Source organism: Uranotaenia lowii, chromosome 1 (assembly GCF_029784155.1).
Source record: "Uranotaenia lowii strain MFRU-FL chromosome 1, ASM2978415v1, whole genome shotgun sequence".
Taxonomy (NCBI): Eukaryota; Metazoa; Arthropoda; class Insecta; order Diptera; family Culicidae; genus Uranotaenia; species Uranotaenia lowii.
In genome coordinates, this window is record NC_073691.1 from 174,428,432 (window position 1) to 174,453,529 (window position 25,098).

The window sequence follows — 25,098 nt, forward strand, 5'->3', positions numbered from 1 at the left end:
GTCCGGTGAGGCACATGGACTTAACTGTGATTAAATTGTTAGGTATGTAAAACATTAAGAGATTTTAATATTTTATGTTGTTTTGAATCATTTTTTCTTTTTTCTGTTTGTTGGTTGTGAACTTTTTTATCTCCTTTTGTGGTTCTTAATTAAGATTTTTTTTTATTTTGTGCTTTTCAACTGAGATAAGGTTTGTTTTTACCTTGATCACATGATATACTTAGGGTGATTTGTCATTCGTTGCACAGCTAAGCACATGATTTTGGTTTTTATGCCGTATTTTAGTCATTTATACCGAATTAACTCGAATTTTTTGTCAATTGCGCTCACACAGGATTTGTCAACAAGATCTAAAAGTTTAAGTATTAGAAAAGTGATCTTAAAATTTAAAAAATCGTTTTAAACAGCTTGTTTTTCAAGGGAGCTTAACTACCAGTCATTCTTCTCTATTGCAGGGGCTAATTTTATGTCGTGCCTAACGTTGTCCAATTGTTACCAATGGTTGCACATTTGAAAACCCATTTTAAGGCCTAGCCACCAAGTGGTCAAAAAAGCTGATATTTGTTGTGGAACTTTATTATGAGAACTTTGAGCTAAAAATACAATCCAATTTGGAGACAGTCCCAATGGGGAAATTGACTTGAGTAAATAATAAATTTTATTGTTACGATTCCAAATGAACCAGAATCAAATATTCAAATCAATACTTTTTTCCGAAAGTCATTAGAAAAATGTTCAAATGGATGTTCCTTATTCTGAATTAGAAATTTGCTTAAAAATAATTTTTCAGCAGTCTTGTTTACAATTTACAATTTTTTACAAATTTGAATTCAAAATTTGCGAAACACTAGAAAACGAATATGCATTTAAATATCAATTAAACAAGAATTTTAACCTTCGCAAATACAAATTAAATCAGAAATAGATAACATTTAAAATTAAACAAGATTTAAAAATAAATTAAATCCAAACTGGAATTAAGAGAGTTGACTCAAAACACACATCTAGTAGCTATTTTATATTAATTTGGAACGATAAATAAATGAAATTTCGTTTCAAGTGCTCAACGCTCTGACGTCGAACATTTTAAATTTTGTATTCTTCCAGTTATCAAAATTAAAGAATTCATCTTTGCAATTCACAAAATTGACTATATATATTATAAAAGAAACAAGTTAAATTCATCATTGAAAAAATTTTATGTACTGACAAAGTCTAAATTGGGAATTGATCTTAAACAATTTTTAAGAAACTGATAAAAAACATAAATATGCTAAAAACATGCTGAAAAAAACCATGCTGCATCAAATGCTGAAAACACAAAACAAATGCTAGTTTGGTTAACATCTTGCATTGATATTTAGCTTACGTGGTGCAACTTCGAATAACTTTTTTAACTTTTCATAGATAAGTTTAAAATCAAGATCGATAAAAAAAATTAAAATAAAAAAAAAATTAAAAATACTAAGATTGGAACATGGTTTCGCTGTCAATTTCAATAATGGGTCAAAAACTAATGATATAAACAGTCATTTTTTTTCATTTTTTTAAGTTCGAATGATTTCTAATAAAATTATGTTCTCAGAATACAAAAATTAAGAACTGAGAAACAAACACAATTTTTTCAAAAAAAATCTAAAATTTTAACAGTGGTACGATTGCTTTGGTGAAATTTGTTGGAAAATTCATAATTCATTTCAAACTACAATCATTAAAACATAGGCACATGAAATCGTGTTAAATTTTATAATTAAGATTTTTTTTTTTGTTATGATGTTTATATTGAAAAAAAATTCTTCTGAAAACTAATCTCCTCCATCTACATCTTGATGGAAAAGATTAGTTTTCAGAAGAATTTTTTTTCAAATGTCTTACCATTTTAAAATCTTTAATTATAAAATTTAACAGAATTTTATGTGCCTATGATTTAATGATTGTAGTTTGAAAGATTTTAGCTTCCTGAACTCGAAGCTTTTGTCAGATTTTGCATTTCAAATCTTGTTATGGTGTGTTTATAAGTTTGAAATTATTCAGATCTCAATGAAATCAATCATTGTTAACTAATGAATCAACAAAACAACATGAGAGCCAAAAGCTGATTTGAAATGTTAATGTTACTTCTCATATGTCATGACGACTATTCCGCTTCTGATGAAGCACTTACTATGATACACTATGATTAAATGAAAAACATTTATTTGTTTCTCTTAAAATTATTCCAAAACAGAGAATTTAAGTTGGTGATAGAGTTATTAAATTACACAAGTACACAATAAAGTTATTAAATAAATTACGACTTGAATTTTGCTTTTAACAGCTCTAACAAGAGTTCACTTTTCGATTGATTGATTAACTTTTTCGCAACGTTTGCACGTGATGGTTTTACAATCTTTTTTTTGAAGATATCAAGAAGTGCCTTCAATTCACGCGCAGTCCTATGGGAAGAGGGGGAGCTGATCGTGTTGATCACCACCACCCCCCCCCCCCTTTAAGCGACAAAACTGTTAAAAAATACATGAAAACGCTCAAATTTCTGTCAGAACTTAGAACTTTTTTCTAGTGGATGTACTTTTTAATTTTAAAAATTTTCCACTCGGTTGGAGTGTTTTTCCAATCAAAGTGGTTATTTATCACTTAAAGTTCCAAGATAAAAAAAAAATCGGTCCTCCAAACTGAAACATCGATAGCTTGCTATATCTAGGGCCGAACTTTACCAAATATCTTTGGGTGAGTTGGTGTTCAGTTTGAGTTTGTTGCCAATCTACTATACATTTCAGACATTTGGGCTTCCTAATGGAATGTAGAGGCTATTTTTATTTTGGAAAAATTGTCACTAGTAATCCCTCCTGCCTAAGTTAACACAAGCTTAAGGTTATGAATTTCGCATTCCATACAACTTCTGATCTTTTCTGAAAACTTTTCTTTTGATTCTACATGGAATGATGAAATTAAAAAAAATCGAAAATTGATTAAAAAATCAAATAAGTTTTTTTCAGTGATAGTCTCAGTATCATCAGAATCACACTATATTTTTTATTACCTTAGAAAAAAAAAAACAAAACAATTATAATGCGCAAAATACAGAATTTACAGAATCCTGTTTTTTGCAATTTTCTTCACTTTTTCCATTCAAAAAGTTAAAAAGGCGTTTGGCCTTAAGTTTAATATTTAAAATGCATTTTTTTACATTGGAGTGGACAGTTTTCTAAAGGGCACTTTCGTTTTTTTCATTTGCGGTTTAATTTTCTGAATTTCTTTGTTTCTTCTAACATCTTTGAAACTTTTTAAGAAAAACTTAGCTTTCAAATTTGTCGGTATTCTCGCGTGAGTTTCCATTACGTCGTATGAAACAAAATGTAAACAAACAGTTTTCTTACGAAAAAAATGCAACAACTGACATAAAGTAGTGGCAACTTTTTTCCATTTAGAATATTTGTAGCCTGGACAACATATTCAATATGTGGAACATAAATTGAAAGTTGTTTTGATAATTTTTGCAGCAGTTTTCTATGAACTCTAAAGATGTTTTATACGACGTAACGAAAGCTCACGTGTGAACATTATCTTGTTGCAAGTTTTAATTTACACAGTATGCATAGCATAACCCCATTGTTTTCTTAATTGAAGATAGTAAAACTGATAAGATGATTTCAACAATGAAATTTTTTCGAAAAAAAAAACTTTTAAATTTCAGAATATTACAAAATACAAACTTATTTTAAAAAAATTTACCTCAGGAAATATAAAAAAGTTCTATTTGTGTTTGTTCCGGTGTACCGATATTTTGAGCTGTTACCACAATCAAACATTTTTCAACAATGTTTTAAAGTTCAGATGAAAAATTTCCAAACTAAGCAAAAACAAAATCATGGATATTTAGTGAGTTTTTATTATGAATTTGAATTACTGTTATACATACTCCACAATAATGTTTCAATCACAAACACAATAACACAAATGTTGGAATGAAATCCACTTTTTTCCAATTTTTTTTTGTTTATGATAATAATCAAAGGAAAACCATAAATTCAAAATCAAAATATCATATTTATATTTTGATTTGAGAATCTAAAGTCTGCACATGATACTGAAATTCATTAAAAACGTTAATTTCAAATACAGTATTAGAACTCAAATTTTTAAATTCATATTTAAATTGCAAAATCAGAATTGAGGTTCTGAATCGAAGTAATGATTACCTTGCACGAATTTCTCCGTGTGGACCTGAATTATCTACCATTCAGGGATTATTTATGAAACAACACACTCCCCCACACCAAAAAACTCAATTGAGTCCCCTGGTAATGGACGCTACTGTTCCCAGCATGTCGACAGCATACAAATAACAAAACGCGAACAAGACTCTACTCATGCTGGGAACCAAATTTTTTTTTTTAAGCTATATGCGAAGGAATGGATGAGAAAAAATATATCTAAATTAACGTTAACGTGTGAATCTCAGTGGAAATATATCCTTTTAAGAGATCCACAGAATACGACAAAAATTTACAAATTAAAATTAGGTTAAAAGATATGAAGAAAAAAATCAAAACTAAGGCTGTCTTAAAACTAAATTAAAAAAAAAAAACTGAACTAAAATAAAATATTTAAAGGTAAACAAAAAAAACTAAAATTACTATGACTGATACGATGGTTGGTGGTTAACGAACATGAATTCCTTTGAGATATTGTATCAAATTGGTTTTAAAGGCGGATCGACTGTTGATGATTTTGATTCGATTGGGTAAACTATTATATTTGGTAGGCCCAATGAAGGAGATTCTTCGTTGACCTAGTGTAGTCGATGATCTACTACGCTGAAGATGACTTGATTGTCGGGTATTATGGGTTCGGACTCCCATGGTAAAGCTCATATTTCTATTGGTTGAAGAATGAAGATTATCAAACACAAATAAGATGGTTTGTAAGTCACACATTTCTGTAAGGGGCAAAATATTGTGGGATCTTTCAGAATAAAGATGGAAAGTTGGAAACAGTAATGGAAGATTAAATATTGTTTTCAGGCAACGGTTCTGCAGTGTTTGTAGTCGTGTTAGTAGGGATACAGATGCTCTTCCCCAAAGAATGATTAAATAATTTAGAATAGAATTGACAAATGCGTGATAGAATTTTAGTAAGACATGACGTGGCACAAATTGCTTTATACGCCAATGGATTCCACACAGTGATGAGACCTTGCTTTCCAATTGCATTATATGATATTTCCATGATAAGGTGTCATCTAATAATAGCCCAAGGTATTTGAAGTTAAAAAAAAATCACAACTTAAATATTAAATCTGTTTTGATTTAATTCCGTTTCCAACTTTCACATCAAATGTTCATATTATGGATGACCGCGAAAAATACAAGTATTGCAAAACTGAAATCGAATATGAAATATTACGGTGTAAGAGTTTAAATAAAAAAAAACTTTTCTTCAGATCTTGAAGTTCAAGCAAAAAGCACAAGAGATTCCAGCCCCAAGAAAAGATGAAACGTATTTATATTTGCTGGTTCAATATGAAGGAATCAGTGATTAACAGGCTTCAGAGCTTAAATTATACATTCGTTATAATAACACAGTATCAAAATTCCTATTTTTCTGAAGTGCAAAGAATTATGAGAACTGATTAAGATGGGTTTGAAAATGCTTTATCTTAATTTGTAATTCGTGCAGTTCTTGTTTCCGGTATAATGTAAAAACCGGTAAACATTTTTTTGCACTTTTTGGCAAAAACGAAAATTAAAAAAATTAAAGTTAAGAAATAATGTTCAATTTTCCCAGAACCATTTTCAATTTTGACTTGCGAAAAAAAAAAGAAGAATTTTTTTTTGTTTTTTTTCTTTATTTTGTAAATTAAGGAATTTCGAGAAAATTTGAAATCAAAATTTGTCTTAGATATTTTTAAACCATCCCAAATTAACTGGTTTTATCCGGTTAACTTAATGAGAAAAACTCAATTCGGGTCATTATAAGCAAAATCCAAACCACAAATTTAAACTAAGTTACTATAAACCATAATTTTCGTCATGGATTACAATTTTTATTTCGCTTGTTTCATTGAAGTAGACTGGCAAGCATTTTTGTAATTGTTTATAGTTATTTTTGCAACAAGTTGCAAAAAGTAGATTTTTCAGCAAACAGGCTTGTTTAGTTCAATGATTACGCCGAGTGCTGGAACAATCAAATTTTTCAACGAGTTGCATACATAATTTTTTGCAATACCGAAAAATACCTCAAGAAACAACTTATTAAACTTACAAGTAACGGTTTGTTGTTTTTCTTCGACATCAAATCTTTGTCGAAAAGTAACAGTAGTTTCGACACTGTTTTTTCGGCCCGAAAAGCAGGCCTTTTCAGAATCAAACTTCGTAACAAAAACCCAACATTTTTTTTAGTACGGAGAAGCAAAAATCATATTTAAGCACCAATGTTGTGCCTTAAAAAATAAATTTCCATGTGTTTATTTTTGGCCGGAATAGCCCGAATAGTGCCCGGGGTTTGACTTGAAATTTTCGAAATATAATGCTCGGGTTTTACCAGGTTTTTGAGTAAAAATGCCCGGGTTTGCCTGGCCCGAATACGTTTAAAAAAAACTGGAAAGACTATGTAATGGATTGAAATGTTGAAAATACGGTTTTAACGATTTTTTGTTGAAAAATTGTTTCAAAATTGTAACTATTTCATTCATTTCAGTTCGAGTGATTAAAAATCTTGCATGAGAGCTTGAGATTCAATTGCTAAGCTCCAATAGCTTCGTTCCTAAGAATTTGGATTTTGATAATCATATAACAGATATTAATTTATACTAAGAAATTAGTTAATCGAAACCAGAAATGACAATGAGAGTTGTAATTCAGAATTGATAATAATAATACGATATTTCCGAATCACGATTTAGTAAAACATTTCGGAAGGAGAATAAAGAATTAAAGTTTCACAATAATTTTTAAATTTATTACAAATCAAACACTTACCTAGAACTTACCTAAAAGAGCTCAATAAACAAATATTTTTTGAACTCCCCGATACGCATACTACGTAGTTCTTCTTATTATTCCAACATGTTCTCGCTTAGATTCATAAATTTAAGTTGTTAAAAAAAGAGTATAGAATTAAGGAAATTGAGAAAAATTAGATTAATATATTTGCTGTTCATCTCTTTTTTACAAATACGGCAATGATTGTAGACTTATGAAAAAAGCTAAAAAGCTAAAAAAAAATTTAACTAAAGGCTACAAACCAACCGCCCCCCTCCTCCCCCCGCCCTTTTTCTTTTTCAAATTGAACATTTTTTTCATCATATATTTAAGATTCCTTTCATTGACTGATATTTGAAAATCGGGAAAATCAATCCCTCTTGAGCCAACTCTAGGACCGCGCCTGCTTCTAATGGTTATTTAAAGGCAATATGTTGAACTCATTCTCAGTTCCTTCGTATGTTCAACAAATTATGATTTCTCTGAGATGGCATATGGCAAAAAATCGATTCGAGAAAAATTGCCCTGGGCCCCCCCGATGGCTTAATCTGGCCATAATTTCTGAAAATCAGTTTGGTCCATATTTTTTGTACTCTAACATTGTCTTTATTTTTTAATTCATTACAACACATCTAACGACTTCATAAATTTGTCAATGTACCAAATTTTCTTGTAAATAAACTTTCTTTTACATACTTCTTTTTGTAAAACATATCAATTGGTTTATTCCTTATTCTTCAGTATAAATGATATGGCTTTTGCTTCTAACCAAAGGCCGATTTCCTGTTGCTTAAATTTTATCATTAATTTTTCTAAGTATGTGATATGTTTTCGGGATCGGTCGTTTCAATCTTTAGCCGATGCTGTAGAACGTGGGTGTTCCTTAGACTTAGACATTTCTCCCTGGAGATGTTCATCAGAACTGTATCTTGACCATCACAGTTTTTTTTCTCAATGTATTGCACATTTTTTGAATGAATTTCTACTTCCAAAGTGGCAAACCTTTTGAGTCGATGATTTAAATCTGATATTTTATATAAAATACAGTACATTTTTGGGCTTCTTTTGTTAATTTAGAATATTATTTTTTTAAATACCTACTTTCATTTTAATGATTGAAAATAAGGCGAATATATTTTTATTTTGCGTCTATTAGACTGCTGCTAGTTTTGTTTGAAAATTTCAATTTTATAATTTTTTTACCTCAGTCATTAAAAAGCACAACGAGTTATAATTTTTAAATATGTTTGGAAAAACAAAATTTTCCATTTGAAAATCCCCTTAGATAAACAAAAAGTATAAAAATAACGCAAGATTTTGAATATTTCTACCATACATTGATTCTATGTGATCAAACCATTAAATTTATTTTTCCCCCAAAAATAGGAGTCGATGTTTTACATTTTTTTAAATTTCAAAATATCCTTTTTTATATTTAAGTGTTTGACTCTTAAAATGAAATTTGTTTAACCTTAGGATGAAAATAAAAAAAACTGCTTTGCTTAGCCAATGGGTTTGTTTGTTCATATAACCTTTGCAAATAATTTCATAAAATTTTGAAAGCTCTAGCAAACAAGCCTGACATGTTTAACCTTACAAAAATAGAAAAACTAAGTCGAAATGTTTTACCAGATTATCAGTAGTAGATCCCGAATGAAAAAAAAATCTCGAAAAAAAGCTATTTTCAGATGCTAATATTAAATTCATATATTGCGCTTGTTAATAAAATTTTAAATTGACAAGTATATTTGCTTTAACTTTTACCTATCCATTTAAAAATTATTTTACATTAAAAGTGTTACGTATTACATAGAAACTTTTGAAAATACATCCAAAAAACTGTAAAATTATCAACTACAATTGTATAAAGAATCTCACAGTTACAAATAAGAGAACTTACTTTTATCGGTGGTTAGTAAAAAACTTATTTTTTGTTAAAACCCGATAAGCGATATCCACCAAACTCTCGAGCAAACAATGATTTCAACCATTAACAAATATAACATAAATTTTCAAAAGTTAAACGAGTTGATTGAAGTTTTACGGTTCAAACCAGATACTTACAATCTCGATCCAAGATGAAGTTTAAGTTTGAAATTTTTCTCTTGATCAAACCACAATTCAATAATAACATTTTTAATTTTTTACGGGATATTTCATGTTTCTTTATCCGCAAATACTTCACGTAAAAATGAATTTCTTAAATCAAATCCTGTGGACGTAAATATCCAATTTGGAATTTCAAATTGAAATATTTATCAAAACTTTAAGTCTGCTCTCTTACTAATTTGATTCTTCAACAAAATTGTTATCTTGAAATTTATAACTCACTAATTAGCTTAATCTGAGTGTTGAATATTAATTCTGTATCTGAATTCTGAACCTTGAGATGAATTGACGTTCAAAATTCAGATACAGCATCTGTATCCAAAATTTAGATTTACCTAAAAAATGAGTTAAAATTATCAAGATTACTAGGCATGAAATTTGAATTTCCTTTTCAGAGTTTCAATACGATTTTTAAAATGTTAAATCAAAACGATTTCTGAACTTAGATTCCAGATTAATTTTTCGAAAATATTGAAATTTGTTTAAGAGCCCTCAATCATCTAGTGTATAATATTTCATGTTTAATCTGAATTGAAATATGAATTTCTAAAGTGAATCTTGTTTTGAGTTTTCATTCGTCTTGTCAGAGTGCAAGAGAAGAAAGTGTTATGGTTGTGTCGTTTTTCTTCGTAATCTGGGTCTTGGACCTCCAGAAAAGGCGATAAGATACAATGATTAGTGAAAATTGGTGGGTTAATTAAACAGCTGAGAAAAAGGTGTAATTTAGGAGTAGAAGCGTTCTATACTGATGGGCAGGTTAAAATTTTCCCGGAAGCTGTGTTTCACGCAGTTTTTAGTTTGTTTAGCATTATTAGTGAAGATTAATCAACATAGTCCTGAATCATATTTTCTGCTTTTTAAATGCATATGTATCATAGACAAATTTATGCAACGGTCCGGTTTTTGTTTGCGACGCAGAGTCTAGCGTGTGTTTTTTGAGGTAGGGTAGAGGGCTAGATTCGCGAAGTGTAGTGATTTTACATGAAGTGCGATGCATACTTATCAGTGTGGGGTAAGTAAGTTATGGCTCTAAATCTTTTAAGAAAATGGTCTTAGTTTTGGTGGAATAAGAAGACAGAAGCTATTTCCAAAGAAGACAGCGAAAATTAATGAAAAAAATAACGTTGATCTGCTGCTGACTAAATAATGCAAATGAATCCATACTTTGGTCAACCTGCGGTGAATCCGTGCACCCATGGTGGATTACCTACATACATACATACATACATACATGAATCTTGTTTTGAGTTTTCAGTTCTGCATCGCCATTTTTATGGCTTTAATTCTTCAAAAGAATTAAGTTTAAGAACTTCGAATCTGAATATGAAACAGAAACTCAGGATGATTTCTAAAACTAAGATCATTTAGAGTCCGGGCACTTCATTTCGGTGATAAGTTATTTCTACGAGTTCAAATATGCAAAATTTTGCATTGCATTGTGTAGTAATGAAAAGGACTTCCTCGCCAATTTTTCAGATGTCTATGTTTGCTTGTTCTTGAGAAATTTACGATGAAAAACGACAAGATGAACGTATTTTTGCCCGATCACTTCGGAAATCTCTAATTGTAGATTTGAAAACTTAGAGCAAGTTCACTGGTGTTGGAAAAAAGTGGTGAAAATTTTGTCCCTTTTTGCACATTTTGAAAATTTGGCCATGCAAAAACATTTTCAAGATCAGTGGCCCCCAAGTTTTTCTACAACAGGTGTTGTATTTTCGCATGCTATGATGCAAAAAAAATACAACGCCCAAAGATCTTGAAAACATTTTTGTATGGTAAAATTTTCAAAATTTAAAATTTTTTACCACTTTTTCCCAACACCGGTGAACTTGCTCACATGAACTATTGATATTTTATGGAATTGTTTGGCTCAAACAGATAACAAATTAAAGTTGCCAGAATTTTTTCAGCACTTATCTCGGTCGAACAAATCCGGGAAATTTTTTATAAAAACCTTGCATTATACGGGCATTTGATGTCAAAATTGACAACCAAAATCCTGGCAATATCCGGGCCAATTTTGTCAAAACAATGTAATTATTCAACAAAAAATACGAAAAAAAAATTTGAATTTTTTTTTCAAAATTTATAAGAATCAATTGAAAGTAGTTGGAAACTTTAATGGCACTATTGTGAAGTTATGAATTTAAAAAGTTAAAAAAGGTAAAAGTAAAAAATTAGAAAATATGAGGCATAATGTGTTTTTTTTCTCGTGCATAATTTAAACAATGTATAGAATAAATTATAATTTACGGCAAATTTTGATCAACATGATTTTTTCCAGATAATCATCAATAAATAAGTCTAAAGTTAAAATATGTGAAAACTTCTTTCTACGTCTGACAACCTATAAGTTAAGTTTTGCATTGGGAAAAACTTGGTTTGTTGTTTTGAAAATTTCAAATTTAAGTAAAAATGTTATTTTAAAATCTTGAATTATCGATTTTTTCGAAGGCTCGCAAACAAACATCCTTCCTGATGAAATCAAAGCGTTCAGAAGCAAACAGGTAGATTCATGTGAGAGATCAACCTTTTTGTCAGGTAACGTTTAGTTTTGATGTTGTTTTTATTGTGGTTTGAGGTAAATTTTGTAATTTCAAAGATACGGATTTTTTGCAATAGTAATCCAGTCTAGTTAGGACAAAAAAGGTTAGAAACCCTATCAAATTGTAAATTTTGAAGAAAACAATATTAGGGGAATAGTGCGATGGCCTCAGAAATTAAACGAAGCAAATTTTCATTTGCTTAAGTAGTTAAAATTTTATAAGTAATGTTGAAAATTTTAGCGCCTTAATTTATGCAGCATCTTTGTCTATCTTTAGATTTTAATTGTTGCTCGGCTTAAACACATTGAGGACCGCGTTGTTGTTGTTCTCTGGACCCCAAAGTAATCAAAACCAAGAAAAACAGAAATTCAGAAGTTGTTGTGTATTCTATATGATGAAGAAAAATAAAGACTGATCAATGTTACCTCAAAGCATCAAATTCTAACCAGAGATAAAACCGATTTTTAAATCGAAATTAAAGTAGTCTATGAAATGTATGCAACCGTGTTTTACGTTCATAGGAGTCTATTTCTGGTTTTAAAATTATGCCACATTTCCCTTAACAGGAAAGATAATCGAAAAATATTAAAAAAATTGAGTTATCTTATCCCGGATTATAGTACCTAAATTTCAAAATATTGATAAGTATTTGAGTCTTTTTAAAATAAATCTCATTTAACATAGAATTGCCACATTGACTCAATATTTAATGAAAAATTATTTGTATTGTAGTTTGAGTTGATTTTAAATTCAAATAATCTTTCTAGGATGCGAGACATTTTCCAAGTTCTTACGGTGAAAATAATACGAAAAAAATCAAATAAAAGATGCAAATAATTGGTTAATAATAGTTTTGTATGCAAGCGATAGTGTTTTATAAAATATTAGTAAAGTATTTATTGCCTTCGACTGTATTTCAATAAGAACGCTTTATAACTGTCCTTCCAGATAGCTACAAAACCTTTATAAAACTTTTTATAAAACTCCTTATTTAGTTTATTTGAGGTTTTCATAAGAGTTTTCCAGAGTCTTATAAAGAAATTTCAATACTCCTGAATAAAACCATATATTTGAACTTTTAAGAAACACAATTCGACTCGTCAAAATACAAAAAGCGTATGACAAAGTTTAAATGATACCAGTATTCTCTTGGTAATGACTTCCTGAAGACAAAATAAAGGCATGAGGAACAGAATGTAAACAAATTACTACTTTGAGAAACCCTATTCGACTCGTCAAAATACAAATTTGTCGTCAAAAAACCTTTATATACCCTTTTTAAGAACAAAAAGTCTCAGAAAAAACTCAAAAGTTTCAATAACAGCAATTTACTCTTGGAATTGACTTTAAGAAGACCAAATAACGGCAGGAGGAACAAAATGTAAACAAACTGCTTGAAAGTTTTAAAGTTAGGTTGTTTTCGCTTCGATGTGAATCGCTTTTCTTTAAAATGTATGAAATCTTGAGAAATAATCCTGCTGTAGGTTATCGGAAATAAACTATGGGTAAGTTTGATGATGATTTTTATACAGAACGTAAAAGCTCAGCTGTGCTGTGTGGTGGCGGCCTTTAGAATACTACCACTGGGATACTGGTCCACGTCGTAAAAGGCGACTCATCCAGTACTTCCCATATGTGTTAGTCATTCTTCAAATGCGACTATCACATTGGGAGGGGGGAAACTTGGCTTGGTTCCAAGCCAAGCTTCTTCAGGGAGGATTCATCAATTGTGCTTTTTGCCATTAATGCTCATGCACTAGTTGTATTCTCCTAAATTTTGTAAACACCCGCTTCAAGGTGGTTCTGTGCCTGTGGGCCCCAAAGTGGGGGTAGGAGGGTGTATAATAATCCTACCTTAAGCAGAACGTTGTTAAGGTCTGCACTATAGCCAGGCACTGGTGCAAAGGCTGTATTTTTTCCTGGCAACTCGTGGGATTCAGATTATACACACGATTTTAAAATTTTCATCCTGTATTGGATACCCCGCTTCATGCGTCGATATGAAGGTGCAGTGGTTCTTGGGTGTGATGGAAATATGTGTGGAATTCTTTGATAGAAATGCTTTCTATTAAGGTTGCACAGATAAATCTGCAGCACAAAAGAACTGCTACACTGAACTTGTGTCGTTTAATCCTAAATGGAACTGCATTAATCGCCTTGGTCCAAGAACCCTATTTCCGAAATGGAACTTTTTACTTAGGGAATTTGCTCAAACCTAACTTTACTGTGTTCAGTATAATTGGAATGACTAATGCCCGAATAATGCCTCGTGCATGTATATTAATAAACAATTCTTTAAATGCAACACTTATACCCAATCTAACAACAAGAGATATTTGCGTCGTTCAGGTTTCGCTGCCTGATAGAAAATACGTCTACTGTTCAGCATACTTACCATATGAACAATCATCTCCTACGGATGATTTAAAAAATGTCATTTCATTCTGTGAATCACAAAATATACCGCTTGTAATAGGCTGTGATGCCAATGCTCATCATTTTGTATGGGGTAGCTCAGATATCAATTTGAGAGGTTTAAATTTAATGGAATATTTAAGCAGCACTGATTTAGAAATTCTAAATGTAGGAAATAAACCAACTTTTGTTAGATGTGACAGAGAAGAGGTGATTGACATTACACTTTGTTCTAGAAGAATTTCTCAGGAAATTTCAAATTGGCATGTGCCTAACGAAGAATCGATTTCTGATCACAGGTTTATCTATTTTGAACACTCAGGTGAATTTTTAGAAACAATTACTTTTGGAAACCCAAGAACAACAAATTGGAACCTATATTTGGAGCATCTTGCCACTAAATTTCATGGATATACACCTGAAATTACTACTCCTATTGAGTTAGATGAAGTTGTTGAAAAAACCACCGAAATTATTTTGAATTCTTATGAAGAAGCATGTCCCTTACGCACGTTGAAATTCAACAAAAACAGTACACCATGGTGGAATTCAAATCTCAGTAAATTACGAAAGAACTGCAGACGGTCTTGGAACCGACGGCGCACGGAAGGTTTTGATGCTTTCAAGTTGGCTCGCCGAGCTTACCGGAAAGCAACAAGAGCTGCCGAGCGCTCAAGTTGGCAGAGATACTGCACCAACATTTCAGGCTTGCACGAAGCAAGTAGGTTAAATAAAGTCTTAGCCAAATCAAAAGATTATCAGGTTTCATATCTTAAAACCCCTAGTGGTGATTATACATCAAACGACGAAGAAACATTAAGTTGTCTAATCAATACTCACTTTCCAGGATGTATTGATCAAGAATCATCGACAGAGCCTGAGTTCTTTTCTGGAAGTCTAGATTCCTTGCATTTTGCTCGGAAAATAGTTACTACAGAATCGATCAAATGGGCAATCGATGGTTTTGCTCAATACAAATCTCCTGGAAATGACGGTTTATTTCCAGTTTTGCTTCAAAAAGGTTTCGAACACTTCAAACACATATTAAGAAAAATAATGATAAGCAGTTTTGCTCATGGATATATTCCTAAACTTTGGCGGCAGATAGCCGTGAAATTCATCCCTAAAGGGGGACGATCATCATACGACAAAGCCAAAAGCTTTCGTCCTATTAGTCTAAGTTCATTTCTATTAAAAGCACTCGAACGTTTAATTGATCATCATATCAGGCAAGAATGTCTTATCCAACATCCGCTTAATGCGACACAACATGCATACCAAACAGGAAAATCAACATTAACTCTTCTGCACAACGTAGTACATAACATTGAAAATAGTTTTTCACAGAAAGAATCATGTCTAGGAGCATTTCTAGACATAGAAGGAGCATTCGATAATGTCTCGTTTACATCAATAATGGACGCTACACTACTTCATGGAGTGCCTAGTGTTATAACTAACTGGATTAGCGCTATGCTAAGTAACAGGAATCTTCATTCTTCTTTAAGACAGGCTTCAATTACAAAAGTTAGCACACGTGGTTGCCCACAGGGAGGTGTACTATCACCTCTTTTGTGGAACCTAGTTGCAGACGGCTTGTTGAGAAAACTCAATGACCGTGGAATACCAACTTATGGATTCGCAGATGATTATCTTCTGCTGGTAAGAGGTTTGTGCATAAGCACATTATTTGATATAATGCAACAAGCTCTGCGCTCTGTTGAACGATGGTGTTCTCATATAGAACTTTCAGTTAATCCTCTCAAAACTAATTTTGTTTTATTTACTAAAAAACGTATCACCCGCGGGGTGCGCCCTCTGTTGTTTTATGGATCCGAAATCACCGTGTCTAATCAAGTAAAATATTTGGGCGTCATTCTAGACTCCAAATTGAACTGGTCAGATCACATCGAATTCAGAATCAAGAAAGCATGTATGGCCTTCGGACAATGCCGACGTGCAATCGGGAAAAACTGGGGACTCAAACCCAAACATATTCACTGGATTTACTCCACAATAGTAAGACCAATTCTGGCCTATGGGTGCCTAGTGTGGTGGCAGAGAGGTGAAGTTGCAACAGTTCGGACAAAACTAAATCACCTTCAAAGAATGTGTCTCTTAGGGATGTCCGGATCGTTCACTTCAACTCCTACTGCAGCACTAGAAGCTCTGTTTTCTATCAAACCTCTACACTTGTTCTTAAAACAGGAAGCCTTCTCATGTGCTTTTCGTCTACAGGCAGTTGGTCTCTGGCTGTCAGGAAATATCGAAAGATCATCGAGCCATACAAATGTGTGGCCTGAATTAGTTAGATTAAACGAGTTTAATTTAGCGCCAAACGATTTAACACTCTCGAGTAGTTTTCCCTACATGGGGTTTAAAGTCAAATTTCCTTCTCCTCAAGAATGGTTATCAGGTTTCGTAGAGGACCAAATGTCTTCTCATATTGTATTCTATACTGACGGTTCATTATCAAATGGCCGTGCAGGTGCTGGAATTTACTGTCACGAGTTGAACATAGAACATGCTCAACCTCTAGGTAATTATTGTACAGTCTTTCAAGTTGAGCTATATGCTATTATGTATGGAGTGCAAATTGCACTTCAAAAGAAAATTGTGTTCAAAACAATTTATTTCTGTTCAGATAGCCAAGCAGCTATCAAATCACTTAGTGCTTCCAGTTCTAGATCAAAACTGGTAATCGCGTGCCGGAAAGCAATCGAAGAACTTGCTGAAGGCAACGGATTAAACCTTCTATGGGTACCCGGACATAAGGGAATTTTTGGAAACGAGTTCGCCGACGAACTCGCCAGAGCTGGATCGGAAAAGGAATTTTACGGACCAGAGCCGGCTGTCCCAATATCGCCATGTTGGTTCAGAAACCAAATCCAAACTTGGTCCTCTAACCAGCATAAACGATACTGGGAAGAGTTGGACACTTGTCGCCAAACAAAATTATTTTTAGAAAAACCATCTCCAATCATATCGAGTTACTTGTTAACTTTAAGTAAAGCTCATTGCAGCATCCTGATCAGAGCACTCTCCGGTCATTGTAAACTCAACTATCACATGCACATCATTCAGCGTGCTGAATCTCCAGTATGTGGTAGTTGTGAATCAGATGTGGAAGATCCCTTCCATATTATATGTAACTGTCCCTCATTTGCCAGACTACGTTTTCGTACTCTGGGATCTTACGCTATAAGCGAATCTGAGTTTAAGAAATTAAACTTAAAAGACATGCTATCATTCCTTACCGAATGTAGAAAAGAGCTATAATGCTAATAATCCCTTGTGGAAAGGCTTTATGCCATCTTAAATAGATTGAATTTATTTCTTCCTTTTACAGGTTTTTCAGGTTTCTCAGGTAAATGATGAAATCTTGGATAAAAAAAGGCTAGGCACAATTTTCCCGTATGTTTGGATAACGTGCCGCTATTAAGCCTACCCCCATTCTGATACCTGATACCTGATACCTGAAGCTCAGCGCAAACCAACACTTTATTTATTTCCAGCTCCGTAATTTATCTTCAAGGCAGTAGAGGCAGTAGAAATTTCTTCAGTTTTTTTTCGGCTGACAGGTTATTCCGAGTTTTTTTGGCACAAAATATTACAGAATCACCCTGCTCAAAGTACCTGAAGTCAACATACTGAACAATTTTGGTGGATGAGTTCGTGGTGAACGGATCAGTGCGAAACAAACGGTGATGTGTCCTGATGTTTGCAGCCCCGCTGGGCAGCGCTTCCTGTTTTGAAACGCTTCTTCTGGTTGCATGAAACGGATTTGTTTCCTATCCTTCAAGAGCTGTTTTCGGGCAAGAAATTATCTTATCAACGTATTGTGAGAAGATTAAATAAATATAGGTAAAGAATCAGAAGTTTTTTTTTATGTACGAATATTTAGTTCTGAGAAAATCCGTGAACAGATTTATTGGTTATATAAAAAGCAAAAAGGATTTTATAAAGTACAAGTGTTCTTTGAAATACTTTCTTCAAGGGAATCTTGATTATAAATGCTTTTAATAAAACACTAAGATTTTAAATGAATCGTCATTTTAAGGGGAAAAATTAAAATTTGAAATCTGTTTTAACCAGATATAAGTGAAGAAATTATGGAAAAAAAATAATTTTATAGGTTCAAATTAAAGCGCACTCTTTTTTTTGCTAGTTTTTATGAAAACTGTTCGAGCTCTTTTTAAGCGCATTGAGTTTTCATATCTTTTTCTGATTCCGATCAACTCTAAATAAATTTTGACAGCAAGAACCTTCATCATTTTCTTTAGAATATTTTTGTTTTGACAAAATACTTTTTAAGACAATGAGATGGAATAGGAATGATCCCAAAATTGTTCATGACGAATGTTATCTAGAATAACTCTTAATGAAGCCTTTTTAAAACTCGAGGGGGTTTATAAGTGATTTTTATTTTGCTTTTCACAACCTCCTGTAGGTGGGCCTTTTTACGCTTATAAACGTTTTATAAATGTTTCTAAGGAGTTTATGAAACTTGGGTAGTACTTCACTTTTCTCTGTCAGAAGTCTTTCGGAAGTCGGAAGTCCGGACTTCCGAAGTAAAATTTAGTGCTGGCTCGTAAATAATACTGAGAGTTCCGTAACGATACCATATGATACAATATTATGTGGTACCATACTGCTTCTGCTTGGTTGGATTGAAGATTGATATTCGTACTGTTGTATTTCAAGGTTCTTACATCTGATCTAAGTGTTCAAAATCAAAGGCTTGATAAAATAATTTTAAATTAAAAATAAAGATCTTAGGGCGAAAAGCCGAAAGTTATAATTCCATATTTTTAGCCAATGCATATTAAATTACTTTTTTATTTAGTAAGGTCACCCAGCTGCCTGTCCCTTCGTTAAAAGGAAATTTGTGTTTAAATTTATACATTTCTTTTTTTTTAATTTCAGGTTCCGTCGGATATATGCACAAACTGCGCTTCGAAGGCACGACCCAAGAAAAAGTTGTATGGGAAAAACTCTTGAAAATAAAAAAGAAGCATGGCCTCAACACTTCATCTGCTGGAATGAATGCGTCAACGGTTGGTTATCAATCAACCTTTGAATTCATCTGACGAAGAATTTCTGGCAGTCACTCCATTGGCCTTGACTTTGTCTTCACCCGGAGGAACGCCTCTACTGGGTAATCCTGCACAGCTGCAGCACTGCCAAAGGCTCACAACCGCAGTACGATATTAGCAGCTAGCGGCTAGCTTCAAAAAATAATTTTTAATTTGGCTGTCAGGCTGGCTCTGACAAAAAAAGGAATAAATGAATAGTGAAAATTTGTACGGACTGCTAAAGTTTCTGGACAGACTCGACTCCTTTTGTCGCTCAATACAATACCCGTTCGGCTAAAGTTATGCTCGCTGTTATCACTTGCAGCGGGTATTGTGAGGATGCGTTTTGCCAGAGTGGCTAGTCTCGGAAACAGGGAAGCTCAACAGTGTTTCGGGTGTGTCGTCATTCCTTCTACCGTATTGCAAGTACAGCTCCGGCTCTGCCTACGGCCCTAGAATACCACTGCTACTTTCATCCTCTCACGACCCAAATCGATATCTTTTGGAATCTCAGCGGACTAAGATCTTTGCTTTCACAGAGTGAGGCAGCAAACTGAAAAAGACTGACCGGTTCAAGTAGTTCACAGCGTTTCTTGCTACCAGGCATGTCATGATCGATGGAGCATGGTCTCTCAAAAAATTGCCATCCAATGCATGCTTCAAATCGATGTCTAGATAATTGACCATGCAGAAAAAAACTCCTTACATTTGCAGAGATTTCCGATTGATCCGATGGAAAATCAGTCGTAAATAACACCAGCGATTTGAGCTCAAACTTCTCCGTGATGTATTTGGCCGTAGTCGTGAGGTATGCTGTTTCCGAATACCAATCCGACGACAGATCAGCATCGAAAGAACAGCATTTAGCTCTCAAAGCCTCCCTCACTTCTGGCAACTGTTTCGCTCTGACCTTCTCTGCAACGACGCACACTTTCCTCGAAACTATTGATGGGTCCGGCAGCACACTTTCGAGGTCCACATTCCCGAATTACGCACCAACTTCGATAAGCTTCTGCGCCAAATTCCTAAAACCTGGTCCATTAAGCACGCTAAATGGACGCAGATCCAAGGCTTCCCACTTCACGCAAGCGTCAAAAAATCCTGTCTTTGACGTGCTGTGGTACGCTTTGGGCAGAAGCTTGGCCTCTCGGAATACTCTCTTGTACCACTTTCGGGATACTCTCCTGTTCCACTTCAGAAGCCACTTCCGGGATACTCTCCTGTTCCTCTTCAGAAGCCGAAGACTCAGGATCGGAGTCAGAAGCGCCTGACCTGTATCTCTCGAAGTGTCAATGCAGGTTCGAGGTACTGTTGCCTTTCGGGAATCGGAAAAGGGATCCGCAGTTCACGCACTGCACAAAGCCGACACACTCCCTTGTGGTGCTCAAACACACGTTCTTGATAAACTCCAAGCTTCGCATTATCGGGCACCTTCCTTGTCGCAAAGGATGTACTCGCCTGAGCGAACCCGGATGCGAACGTAGCAGCGTTAACCGGTGCGTTTTCCATAATGGAAGAATTTGGTTTTATTGTAAGCTCAGTAGAAAGAGAGATAGATCAAATGTAGACTCAACTACAAGGCTTCCCATTTCACACGGTATACTTTGGACAAAGATTGGCCTTCCGTAGTTCTTTCCTGTTCCTGTATTTTAAATCCAGCTTCGCAACCAGAAGACGAGGAATTAGAAGAAGATTTGACAACGCCTGCCCTGCAACTTTCAAAGTGGCGATTAAGGTTCGACGTGCTATTGCCCTTTGGGAACCGGAAAAGAGATTGACACTTTGCACACTGCACAAACCCAACACTCTCCCTTGTGCTGCTCAAACACACCTTCTTGAAAATGCTCCAAGCTTCGGATGATCGGCACCTTGTTTATCATCGCATACGATGTATTCTCCTGAGCGCACCCGAATAGCACTATCTACTGGTGTGTTTTCCATTCTGGGTTGTCATTCAGCAGTCGAGAAGGTAAGTATTATTGAACATTAAATCAATATTATTTAACTTATCGATGAAAAGTGATGTCCTTTTTAGTAGGGACATTTATAGATTATGGAATTTCATAGATGGATTGAAAGTTAGAAGAAATCAAAGATGGTGAAAATGAGCGAGTGAAATTTATTTTGTAGCAATATCATCACATATCAAATTTTTGTTTAGCACGGGCCAACTATTATGAAATGGTAGATAGAGATAGAGTTGCATCTAAGTAGGCCAAGTGCGGTTCGCCCCACAAGCAAAAATATGGCAGTGCGTAGTAGTTGGCCCGTGCTGAACTAAAATTTAGTTTGTGATGATAATGCTTCTAAATAAAGTTTACCCGCTTATTTTCACCATCTTTGATTTCTTCTGACGTTTAACCATTTATAAAATTTCATAATTTTGAGATGCCTCTACTAAAAAGGACATCACTTTTCACCGATAAAGCCAATAGGTTAGATAACAAACATACAAAACGGTGATTTATGTCTTATAACATTAAATATAGTTCCTCTGTTTGCTCCCATACGTTTTTCGATGCATTTTGAGTCACCAATCATCAGGGTAAAATTTCAGATGATTTGGTTGATTCCTGAATTAATATCCATTTTATTATTCCTGTACTTTGTTTTGTATTGCCCTGCATGTAATTTTCTCGAATATCTGATCATTGCTGAGTTGAAAAATAGTTGATTTCCAGATTAAGCCGCATATTAAATCGTCTTGCTGCCTATCGCCAATTGTGAATATGAATAATTATTTAAGTTTATTTTTCTTTCAGAGCGTCGGATATCTTAGATCCTGGATAGGACCAAGGAAATTGGGTGTGCCTCTCTTGGGCATTTCGTTAATTTACGAACGTTTGGACACAGTACAGCTCCAATGTAGTGGTCTTCTCGGAGACAACAATTAATTCCAACAAAATAGAATAGTGTTGAACCATTCAACCTCTGTTGCTCTCCCTTCTGGCCAAGAACATCCTTAATTTTTGAAATTACATCAACGACATCAACTAGCATATCGACATCTGCATTCCAGCGGACTTCAAACTTTGCTTTCACAGTGTAAGGCAGCAAACTGAAAAAGCCTGACTAGTTCAAGTAGTTCACAGCGTTTCTTGCTACTTGCAGGCATGTCATGATCGATGGAGCATGGTGTCTCAAAAAATTTCCATCCAATGCATGTTTCAAAAAGGTGTCCAGATTATTGGCCATGCAGGACACAAGATTCCGATCGCCGAATGCATTGGCAATGGAGTTTTTCAATTGCAGCATTTGACAAACTCCTAACAGCCGCGGTTTCGGATTGGTCCGTTGGGAGGTCAGTCGTAAATAGAACCAGCGACTTGAGCTCAAACTTCTCCGTGATGTATTTGGCCGTAGTCGTGAGGTATGTTGTTTCCGAATACCGATCCGACCACAGATCAGCATCGAAAGCACAGCATTTAGCTCTCAAATCCTCCCTCACTTCTGGCAACTGTTTCGCTCTGACCTTCTCTGCAACGACGCACGCTTTCCTCGAAACTATTGATGGGTCCGGCAGCACACTTTCGAGGTCCACATTCCTGAATTCCGCATCAACATCGATAAGCTTCTGCGCCAAATTCCTAAAACCTGGTCTGTTAGGCACGCTAAATGGACGCAGATCTAAGGCTTCCCACTTTACGCAAGCGCCCGGTCCTTGACGTGCTGTGGAACGCTTTAAGCAAATGCTTGGCCTTTCGGAATACTCTCCTGTACCACTTTCGGGATACTCTCCTGTTCCACTTCAGAAGCCACTTCCGGGATACTCTCCTGTGCCACTTCAGAAGCCGAAGACTCAGGATCGGAGTCAGAAACGCCTGCCCTGCATCTCTCGAAGTGGCGATTCAGGTTCGAAAAGGTATTGCCCTTTGGGAACCGGAAAAGGGATTCACAGTTCATGCAGTACACATACCCGACACTATCCCTTGTGCTGCTCAAACACACGTTCTTGAAGGTACTCCAAGCTTCGCATTATCGGGCACCTTCCTTGTCGCAAAGTATGTACTCGCCTGAGCGCACCCGTATGCGAATCGTAGCACTGTCAATCGGTGTGTTTTCCATTATAGGAAGATTTGGTTTGATTGTAAGCTCAGTAGAATGAGAGATTGATCAAATGTAGACTCAGCTACAAGGCTTCTCATTTCACACGGTACACTTCGGTTAAAGATTGGCCTTCCGGAGTTCTTTCCTGTTCCTGTATTTCAAATCCAGCTTCGCAACCAGAAGACGAGGAATAAGAAGCAGAACTGACAACCCTGCCCTGTAACTTTCAAAGTGGCGATTAAGGTTCGACGTGCTATTGCCCTTTGGGAACCGGAAAAGAGATTGACACTTTGCACACTGCACAAACCCAACACTCTCGCTTGTGCTGCTCAAACACACCTTCTTGAAAATGCTCCAAGCTTCGGATGATCGGCACCTTGCTTATCATCGCATACGATGTACTCTCCTGAGCGCACCTGAATAGCACTATCTACTGGTGTGTTTTCCATTCTGGGTTGTCATTCAGCAGTCGAGAAGGTAATTATTATTGAACATTAAATCAATGTTATTTAACTTATCGATGAAAAGTGATGTCCTTTTTAGTAGGGACATTTATAGATTATGGAATTTCATAGATGGATTGAAAGTTAGAAGAAATCAAAGATGGTGAAAATGAGCGAGTGAAATTTCTTTCGAAGCAATATCATCACATATCAAATTTTTGTTTAGCACGGGCCAACTACTATGAAGTGATAGATAGAGATAGAGTTGCATTTAAGTAGGCCAAGCGCGGTTCTCCCCACAAGCAAAAATATTGCAGTGCGTAGTAGTTGGCCCGTACTGAACAAAAAATTGATATGTGATGATAATGCTTCTGATTAAACTCTACCCGTTCATTTTTACCATCTTTGATTTCTTCTAACTTTCAAACCACCTTTAAAATCGCATAATTTTAATATGTGTTTCCTAAAAAGGCCATCACTTTTCACATAAAAACCGATAAGTAAAATAACAAACATACATTGTAGGGATTAATCGCTTCATTACATTAAATTTATTATTAATTTTTGAATAAATTTATATAAAGTTTCAATTGATATCAATTTAATGACAAATGAATTTAATGAAAGATATTTAAGATAATATTTGCAATTTTCATTTCGTTTTAGAATTCCCCATTCCATCACGATGTATTACAGAGCGGTGACCTGATTCAAAAGCGCTTTTAAAAATCAACAGATATGAGCACAATTTCCGTCTTAGAAACAATGGAACCATGGTATTGGAGCAAAAGAAACGAGTGGTTCCTAAGATACTAGAGCTAGAAAAGTCTGTAAGTGCAACGAAGATGGTTGAACTGATGGGTAATTGAGGAGGTGAACGAACCGGCTGTGCGAGTATCCGAAATGATTAGAGAACTGAAGTTCTTACAGGATACATCTCAGATCATCAGTTCTTATCTCCCAAATGTTCTAAATGAGATGGAGCATGGTCTCTCAAATAATTGCCATCCAATGCATGCTTCAAAACGGTGTCCAGATAATAGGCCATGCAGTACACAAGATTCCGATCGGCGAATGCTAGGCAATATTTAAGCACTGGTCCGTTATGTGAGTCACATCAGCAATGTCCTCTTGGGAAATCTGGAGTTTTTCAATTGTGGAATTTGACAAACTCCTTACATTCGCAGTGATTTCGGATTGATCCGCTGGGAGGTCAGTCGTAAATAGCACCAGCGATTTGAGCTCGAACTCCTCCGTGATGTATTTGGCCGTAGTCGTGAGGTATGCTGATTCCGAATACCGATCCGACCACAGATTAGCATTGGATTGTGGTGGATGAGAGCTTACCCAATGAAATGTAATTGAAAACTGAGAAAGCAAAAAAAATAAATAAAGGCGATTAAATATTATCTGATTGATTAAATATAATTGTGTAAAAGTTTAAATCAATTACTTGTCGTTCTTTGTTGATCGTGTAAAC

General features: G+C 34.6%; 1 long non-coding RNA gene across 1 annotated transcript; it reads left to right on the forward strand.

The window, feature by feature from the left end:
• LOC129739113 (uncharacterized) lies at nucleotides 1-25,098 on the forward strand. The gene is made up of 4 exons (XR_008735747.1): nucleotides 1-42; nucleotides 18,980-21,097; nucleotides 21,891-23,652; nucleotides 24,285-25,098. It is a non-coding gene; the product is annotated as an uncharacterized LOC129739113 (long non-coding RNA).